This window comes from Fukomys damarensis, unplaced genomic scaffold (assembly GCF_012274545.1).
Source record: "Fukomys damarensis isolate Sample0158 unplaced genomic scaffold, DMR_v1.0_HiC HiC_scaffold_11, whole genome shotgun sequence".
Lineage (NCBI taxonomy): Eukaryota > Metazoa > Chordata > Mammalia > Rodentia > Bathyergidae > Fukomys > Fukomys damarensis.
Genome location: NW_022900923.1, coordinates 18,757,457 through 18,766,677, shown reverse-complemented (window position 1 = coordinate 18,766,677; position 9,221 = coordinate 18,757,457). Strand labels below are relative to the sequence as shown.

The following is a 9,221-nucleotide window of genomic DNA, read 5'->3' as shown; positions in this document are numbered from 1 at the left end:
CACTAAGGAAAGTTATTTCATCCTCTATGCCTTAATTTCCTAGTCTATAAAATGTAATCATATCATTTGCATTATAGGATTATTGCATGGGTTAAATGAGCTAACATGTAAAGGCTTATAGCAAGCAGTACCTAGCAGCTGCTGCGAATACGCTATAAATTCACACTATTATTATTTGCTAAAGGTGAGTCAAACATAAGAAGAGTGTTTGGATAAGATTACCTTCAAATTTCCTGCCATCCCTGACTGAAATTCTACGTCTCTATATCACTCCAGTCCCTCAGCATTCCTTTTCGGTAGGGAGGGGGCAGCATTATCCACATTTTACGAACAGTGAGCTTGAGCTGCAGAGAAGCAAAATGTCCAGTGAATGAGTGGCAGCAGGGCTCAAGTTTGTAGAGCTTGGTGCAATACTAAGACAAATTCAGGGACATGTGAGGTCATGCATGTAGAAGTGAGTTAGGTACCCTTTATGAGCTTGGGAGAAGTAACCCCTTGAAACCCCTTCTCTGCTGAGGTTCTCCATTGATGCCCAACAAGGTCATTTCTATCTCTCTCCCTGAGATGGTCTCAGGCTCTGTCTCCCCAGGTAGTTTTCAAATTAGCCTTCACAAATGCTAAATTGTGGAGTTGGATGAGGTGCTAGTTAGGTACTGTTCCCTTGGTCCCGAATTCCCACTTCCATCTCTGGGTGCGCCAGGTATACACACTCCTCACCTGGCTGCGGACTCTGACTCTTTGGATGATTCCTTCTACAGAGCCAGTACCTTAAAATACTTGGCAACCTTACAACTGACCTTATTCCGAAACATTCTGACCCCAACTATATCCTGCCGATCCCATCCCACCCTTTGCTTTTCTTGCAATCACGGGGAAAGGATCCTCAAAAATTCCTTCCCTCTTCCTCCCTCTTCCTACTAGGTTATCCAGAAGGAATACTCTGTCCTCTTCAGGATCCAGGCTGTGCGGTAGCAGCCCCTAAGTCTATGGGTGCAGGGAGTGTTTCCGTGCCTGAACTGAGACTGTTCGAGAGAACTTGAGATGCTTTTCTTTTCTGTCCACTAGGGGGATGCTTGTAGAGGGATGGAAAAAACAGAGGCTTAAAAAAATATGCTGCTGAAATTTCAGCAAGAGAGGAAAAGAGAGAGCGCGTGAGAGAGAGAGAGAGAGAGAGAGAGAGGGAGAGGGAGAGAGGGAGAGTGGGAGAGGGAGAGGGAGAGAGATACAGAGAGAGAGAGAGAGAGAGAGAGAGAGAGACAGCAAAGCAGCTCCAGGCTTCCTCATCTCTGTTCACGTCAGAGGCAGGAACCGACTGTGCTAAAGCTTGGCTCAACACGCAGAGACAGACAGGAACAGACCCAGAGACAGGGAGAAGGAGGGGGTCCTTCCTGACCCAAGGAATTACCACTAGTGGAGTAGAGCCGCCTGACTTTTTTATCTTATTTTGGTTGTCTCTTCTTTCTCCTTCCACTCATAGCCCTGCTGTGGAGCCTCCTCTCTTCCTCTCAGAACAGGAGGAAGGGAAAGGAAGGGAGAGAGGTGGGCTTTAGACGAGAGCATCAGCTGGCTCCAGCCCGAAGAGACAAGAATTCTCTTCGCAGGAAGCTCCTCTCCCTCGTGGCAGCCCACCCCCCAGCCCGGTAAGTCCAGAGCCCTCCGCTCTTTCCCTTACTAGCTAGCGTGATTTCAGCACCAAGGAGAGCGATGAGCTGTATTTTGGTTCCTGTATGTCTGTGTGTTCCTGCAAGGCATTTGGCACCGAGGTTACATTTATCTCTCTGCTGCCAGGAGAGCTGGCTTCTGCGTAGCAAAAGAAAGGTGCAAAACTATGTCTACTGAATTAAAGAGGGATGTGGACCCTGGCCTTTCGGTGTGAGTGAGTGTATATGCGTGTGTACTGTTGCGTAAGACAGGTAAGGGCAGAGCTAAATTGCTGGTGGTTTCTGTGTGCCTCAGTGTGAGGCTGTTCTTTTCGTATGTAGATAAGGAGCATTGGGAAATTAATCGTGCACCTCCTTTAACTCTTTATCGACAAGTCCTCCATGCTGAGAAAGTGTTGTAAAGGAAGCCTGGGGGTTGGGAGTGGAGGTAGAGTTAAAAGTTATGCTCCTCCGAGGCAGCTTGGAAGAAGGGATTTTTAAAAAAATGTCAGTTTCCCCAGGATTCTCTGGGTTCTTGCTCTGGAGAGAGCCAAACCTGACTTTTTACTTTTTCTCCTGGCATGAATTCATGGCAAGTGGGTGGGTGCAACAGGTTAGGCTCAGGCTGGGGCAGTTGGGGGGCTGAGATCTGTCTGATTTCATGGTGGCAGGGCAGTGCCCATGTCTTGAGCCTTGCAGAGGTTGGCTACGTTTACAAGGCAGGAGATGCCTTCCACTTTTCTGTCATCCTTGGCTATGTGTGGTTGGAAAGAGGACAAAAGTCTGTTCTGCCTTATTTTCTGGGGCATCTGGCAATGAAAAACAGCTCAGAAGAAAGGTCTGTGCTGATGTGTCTGGAAAAGCAGAAATGAATTTAGACTGGCCCTTGACTCAGGGAGATCGAAGTGGTGCTCTGTTCTCCTCCAGCACTGAGAGGCTCACAAACAGGAGCTCTGCATTGCTTCATACTTCAGTGCTAATACTTTTTGCACTGCTCTCTTTTCTGTCTCCTGCCCCTGAGCGTGTTCTGTTGATTACCTGTGTCTGCTTTGCTTTTGTCTTGGAGACCCTATTGCTTGCTTCCCCACTTCAGTCCTGCCCAAGCTACTTGGATGGGGCAATTCAACAAGTGGGGTCAGGGCTTTTCTTCTGGTCATGAAAGCCAGTCTCCCAAGGGGGGTTTAAAGAGGTGTAGCTTCTTGTAAGATCAAGCCTTGCCTTGATCTGGCCTTTAACTCCGTAGGCTTCTAGTTGCTTCGTTTAAATATGAGGCAGGGGATGCCTGGGTGGTGGGGGAGTTTGCTCTTTCAGTCCTGATCAAATCCTAGTGTGATGGCTCTTTGTTCTACTTTAAATTGAGCACCATATACCCCCTCCTAGAGGAAGAAAATATTCACTGGCTCTGGTTGAAGTGAGAGACATAGTTCAGAGTAAAGTGGTATTACTTTCTTTTTTACTATGCCTGCCACTGGATCCAGAAACTGGAGCATCTCCTTAGAATGGCAGGTAGTAGAATGTAGTGTGGAAGAGCGATGTCAGAAGTTGTAACAGAAGTGGGTAAAACACTGAAATAGAAAAATGCAGACAACCAGAAATTGACTCTGACTCATTCATATTTCAACTTCCTGTCCTTGAAATTCTTCAGTTTGGACAAGTGCATGGATGGGTTCCTCCTCTATGTCATGTCCCATAAATTTAAAAAAAAATGTCCTTTTGGTGGACCCTGTCCAAAGCCACCATTTATTGTTGAAGTTACCATGTTTAATGGTCATTATCTCATTAATGCCTCTGAATTCTCTCTGGAATAAGTGCTCAATGACATTACTGAGCCCATTGTTTAGAATGAGACACAGATGTTTACAGTATTAGGGCAGAGAGTAGCAAAACCAGAAATAGAACTTCTGGTCTACTAATATTCATCACCCACAAAAGCCAAAAATGCTCATTTGTAGGAGAGCAGGGATGCATTGCTCTGTAGCAGACAGATTTGCAACCACAATCTCTTGATGAACTCCCTGTGGAGCAATGGCCTTTCCCTGGTGAAGAATGAGAATCAGCCCTAAGTCTCCAAGCACTGCTGGCCTTTAGTTCTCAGCCAGGTGAAGAGCTCTCTGTGCTTTCTGTGAAGAAAGAAACCTGGGCTGGCAGCCACCAGGCTGAACTAACATTATATACCTGATTGCCACATTCAGCTAGCCCCAGAAATCCCAGTTGAGGGCACTCTTCCCAGGAAACAATGCCCTAGATAATCATCTATGGGTTTTTCTGTTTGATGACTTTTTCTCCTATGAGACTTCTCTGGGACCACCTTCAGTGTTCCTCTGTGGCTCTGAATTTGGGCAGGATGGCTAAGGAGCAGGAGAGAACAGGATCCTACCACCTAGAGGAAGAGGGGAACTGGACACAGGCTCACCCCACCTACAGAGCCTTCACTCTGAAACTCTAGTCTTTCTATCTGGCCAGAATTCTGGGGAGAGAGCCATTACATTCTCACATTCAGCCCTCCTTCACCAAGCAGAGGATACTCTTTGGGCTGCCTCTGGAATCCTGAGAGAAGAGAGGTGGTGGGAAAAGTTGCAGGGAGGGAGAAAGTGGAACCCTGCTCTATTCTCCATGGCTGTAGCTTCCTATCTTTTACCTGAAAGGTGGTATTGTTTGCATGTAAAGTAGTAACTATTTAGAGTACTAATTTTTGACAATTGTACTCATTGTACCTCTTCCCAAACAAGATATACAAAATTGCCATGTACTTCTTTCTGATCAAACTTTCCTCCCCCGACCCCATCACTTTGGGACATCTACCACCATGACATACATTGCTGCACTGTACAGTGGAAATGTATAGGTAAATGTGTTACTGAGAAATAAGGATACTAGGGTTTTAAGGGAACCTTTCAGAGTTCTGAGATTTCTATCACTGGGTGGGTAGCAGAAGAGCAGGGAAGGGATCCTCTGCATAGCCCACTTTGAGGTCAGGTGTCCCAAACAGGAACAGTGGAAGTCCCTGCAGGCCCCTCCCTAAGAGCTGACCTGAGTTATAATGATGATGTTGAAATTTCTATTGGAAACGTGGAATTCAGTATGCAGGTGACTGGTCATGAGTCACCCCATCTGGGATCCAGGAGAGAGAGCTGAGGAGAGAAAGCCCAGGCAGGCTTACTTAGTAGGAAAAGAACAAGGAGTTCACTCGCTGTGTTAGTGCTCGTGACATGATGTTCAGCTCCATCCACAAGGGCCGTGGCTGAGCAGGGTGCTGTTCTTCTGCATCTGGGAGTGGCTTTTAGGACCAGAATCTGCTAGCTGAGACTCATGGACCATCATCATAGATCTGTCCAGGGATTTCTGCATTTAACTTACTCTCATCCCTGGGTTGTGCACTCAGGAAGTGTTGTTTTCTGTTTTCTCAAATTAAGAAAAAATATGAGAAAAGAAGGAAAAAAATGAAAACAAAGCTTTTTTTGTAAATAGAGAGGGGTGGAGGGGTGGAAGGGAGGGAAGGGGAATGGGCAAAATCAAGAACAAAGATATACATAAATTCCCAGTGATGAAGTGAAGAATGTGACCATAATTTAGACCTAAAATGTACCAATAAACTTAATGAATAAAAAAAGAGAGAAAGCACATGGAGCTGACATCAGAAAAAAAAAAAAAAAGAATAAGCAATGGACTTACCAGAAGGTTTTGATGACTGTTGAATATATAAATGTTTGTGAGTTGTTCTTGTGTGTGTGGCATCTACACACACACAAACACACACACACACACACACACACACACACACATGCACACTCACTCACCTTATCCTGACATCTGGCCTGTCCAATTCTCTTTCTTCCCTTCTATTTCTAGTTTAAGGACCACTAGGTAGAGACGAGGAATTCTGTGCACAGTTTAAACCTAGGGTCCTCAATAAACTCAATTAAGAAATAAGTGTTTTCAGCAGATTGGTCAGCAAATCAGTCTTTAGTAAGCCTCCAAATTGGTCTAGATAAGTCCTGGACCTGTTTACATGCTTGGCAAGTAGTCTCCTCATCTGCCTCCCTCCATTCAGGGACCTTTACTACAGCCCCCAGCACTTTTGCAGTGCTGGGGATCCAACCCAGGACTTCGTGCATGCCAGACAAATATTTACCATGGAGCGAGAGCCTCGGTCCCCTACAGCACTTGCTTCCAGGATTTGCCCTTTTCTGGGTTCACCTTCAGAGCGTGCATTAGCCAGCTCTTCTGTGGAAAGACTCTTGAGTCATCTCTCCCAGTTGGGATTCCACAGAGTAGATTATGAGTGGCTAAGCTATCAGGTCATGGCAAATTAGACGAAGACAAAGTCAGATTTAGATTCCCTAAAGCCTGGGCAGAATATGGTACAAGATACGAAACCTAGATAATGTCCACAAAACCAATTGCAGTGGATGATTTCGCAGAAGAACAGGGAATCTTTCATTTGTCATGGTTTTGAGCTATGTTAATAAAGATGAGATTCTCCACTAATTAAAGTTTCATCTTCTTCAGAGCAAGTCCAGTTGTGAAGGAGAAATTGGTATAGAGTTGTTTAAAAGCTATTTCCAAGCACATCTAAGACTCACTACATCTTTACCTTGAAACATGACTTTGGGCTAGAGCTGTATCGGTACATTTTTAACACAGTAAGTATGTCAGTAGGCAAAGGGAATTCAACAATTCTACTGTCTTCCTTTGTCTCCTTTTCATTCTATTTATCATTTTGGTCATTTTAAAATATATAGTTTGGTGGCATTAAATATGTTCACATCACTGTGCAACCATCACCATCACCCGAATTCAGAAATTTTCTTCTTTCCAAATTGAAACTCTGTAGTAGGTATTAGGTAATAGCTCCCCATTTCCTCTTTTCCTAGACTCCTGGAATACACTACTATGCTTTATGTCCAAGAGTCTGACTACTGTATGTGTCTTGTACAAGTGGAATCAGCCAACATTTGTCCTTTTCTGTGGCTCATTTCACTTAACATAATGTTTTTGGGTGCATCCATGTTGTAACATGTGTCCACATTTCTTTCCTTTTTGTGGCTGAGTAATTATCCATTGTATGTCTATACAATACTTGTTTATCCATTCATCTGGTGATTAACACTGGGGTTGTTTTCCCTTCCTGCCCTTTCATTCTTGCTGGTTGCCTCTGTTTTACTCTCGAATTAAAAGGGAAGGGAGACTCCCTGGTCATGGCCCTGACCCAAACTAAAAGTTTCCCCTTTCCTATGAGGTCCAAGCAGGTGGCTTCCCGATGGCAAGGTGGTGAGGATACATGAAGCTAATGCATGTTGAATAAACTGTGTCTATCTCCAAGCTCAAGCCCTCATTGTTAATGCATGCAACAGGCTGAGTTTAAGTGAACTGGAATCCCAAATCCTCCTCTGTTCCCCTGTCAGAGTCCCCGAGGCTTGTTTGAGAAGCTGCCAGCATCTCAGGAAAGGCCCAGCATTTGCCCTGGGCAGACACACCTCTGGGTTACGTGTATCACAAGGTCAGGCTCACTAAGAAGTCATAAGGGGCTCTGAGGCCAGGGACAAATGAGCCAACAGACTCAGTACAACTTACTGAAGGGTCCCAGCACTGGTCTCTTAGGGACCCCTGGCCCTAGAGTAGTGCACTGCCAAGCTCACCTGGGCTTGGCTTCTTTAATAACATCTCATGCTATGGCTGCAGAAGACTCAGTAAAAAGTTATTATCCAGAGCCAGGAGGAATTCATAGTTGTTTTAATGGGAATATGTCCCTGTCATACTACATGGCACAGGGGAAAGAAAAGAGAAGTCTGCAGCATTGATCCCAGGGCAGTGTCCACCAGGACGGCGAACGTTGCAGCACCTTAGCAACATTCCTGGGCTGGAATTTAGTATTTGATCCAGAATTTTTAGTCTGTCTAAAAATTCACATTCCTGTGCCCTGACAGCCTGGATCTTTCTATTGCTTAATGATCATGCTAGCCACTATTTCCTGAGTACTAGGGCAAGTGCTTGTCACACACAGCACTCTTAATAAATGTTTGCTGCTATGGCTCTCCATAAGCACGCTAAATATCTTGTGTCATTTATTGGCTAAACATGATGCCATACACTATTACCCTTACTTTACACATGAGGAAATTGAAACATCCCGGTGCTAGATAACTTGCTCAATGTTTTGCAGCTAAGGCACAGTAGAACAGGGACTGAAACTCAGGTTCAACCCTTGTGTCTTAGCTACTTATGTTGCTTATTTATTTATTTATTGAGACGGAATTTTTCTGTTATGCAATTCAGGCTGGCCTTGAATTCACTATGTAACCCAAGTTGGCTTCAACCTCACAGGGAACCTCTTGTCTCAGCCTTCCCAGGGCTGGGACTACAAGCATGTGCCACTGTACCCGCACTTACGTTGTGGTTATGTTACACTTATGCTGTTTTCCTCAATCATTTAGCAACAAATGATGGTACCCTGAACATCTTCAGAGGGTTTTGCATCTTGCATTATTGTGCATCTTTATACATAAAAATACTGACTTTCCATCTAGACTACTTGTTCTATGAAGGCTGGCAGAGCCCAGCACAGAGCCTGGTACATAATATGATAGGGCCTAATGTCAACTTTCTGACTGGCTGTCAGTCTGCTCCATTTAAGTGCAAGTTCTGCTCACTTCTTTCCCTTTTCAAGTAATAACAGCGGTGATTTAAGGAGTGTTCATGATGTGCTCAACTCTATACAAGCTCTACAACTTAGTCTCACTTGGTTTTCACAATAATGGGCAAGAGCAGCACTCACATTTTTGGAGGCTGCTCTGGGACAGCCACTCTACCTGTGCGGTGCACAGTCCCCCAGTTTAGTTCGCAGAACAGCCCTGAAGGCAGACTGGCGAGGAAAACCTCCAGACCAGTGGAAAAGCAAGACCCGGGTCACACCAGACTTGTGACAACCCCCTTTCTCCTTGAAGACCAGAGACAGAACACAGCGAGGAGGCACCCACCTCCTGGGAGGCTGGGGAGTAGGTGGTACAGCTGGTTTGAGCCAAAGGCCCAGTCCTTTGCTGCACTCCTGCCTGTGTCATAGTCATACCCTCTGCTGCCCTGGGTGCCACAGACTCCAGATGTGCACAGATCCCAAAGCAGAAAGGCAGCAGGAAGCCAGACCTGAGAGTTCTTATCAGGAACCTGGGTTTCAACAGTCATATGACCTTGGGCAATTACCTGACTTGTCTTAATCTGACCTTTCTCATCAAAAGCACCACCTCCCTGTGCCCTCCAAAAGCCTGTGGAGAATGGCGCGTTATCTTTAAAGAGTTCTCTAAGGAGAACTAAACGGGGGGGGGGAACACAAGTACGAAGTGCCTAGGACAGAGCCTGGCACGGACTAAGTCCTCTATAAATGACTGTGCCATTTGCTGTGTCACGAGGCCTGGGGACTGCGTGCAAACATGGGTGCTTGGCATTTTAACAAGCTAGCAATTATCCGGGCTAACCTGGATTTTATGTTCTCCTTCAGTGCTAATGGGTAGGGCCGGCCCTTGTTTTACATCACTTTGATTTTAGGAGCATGTGTTGGGCTCTATTTTTTTTTTTTTTTTTTTTTTT

The 9,221-nt window shown here is 45.4% G+C and overlaps 1 protein-coding gene across 2 annotated transcripts in view; it reads left to right on the top strand.

The window, feature by feature from the left end:
* Positions 1 to 1,199: 1,199 nt before the first annotated feature.
* Tnr (tenascin R) overlaps positions 1,200 to 9,221 on the top strand; it is a 407,880-nt gene continuing 399,858 nt past the window's right edge. For both annotated transcript variants that reach the window (XM_010630206.1, XM_010630204.1), the window contains exon 1: positions 1,200 to 1,640. The gene's annotated coding sequence lies outside the window, so the exon portion shown is untranslated. The remainder of the gene's footprint in view (positions 1,641 to 9,221) is intronic.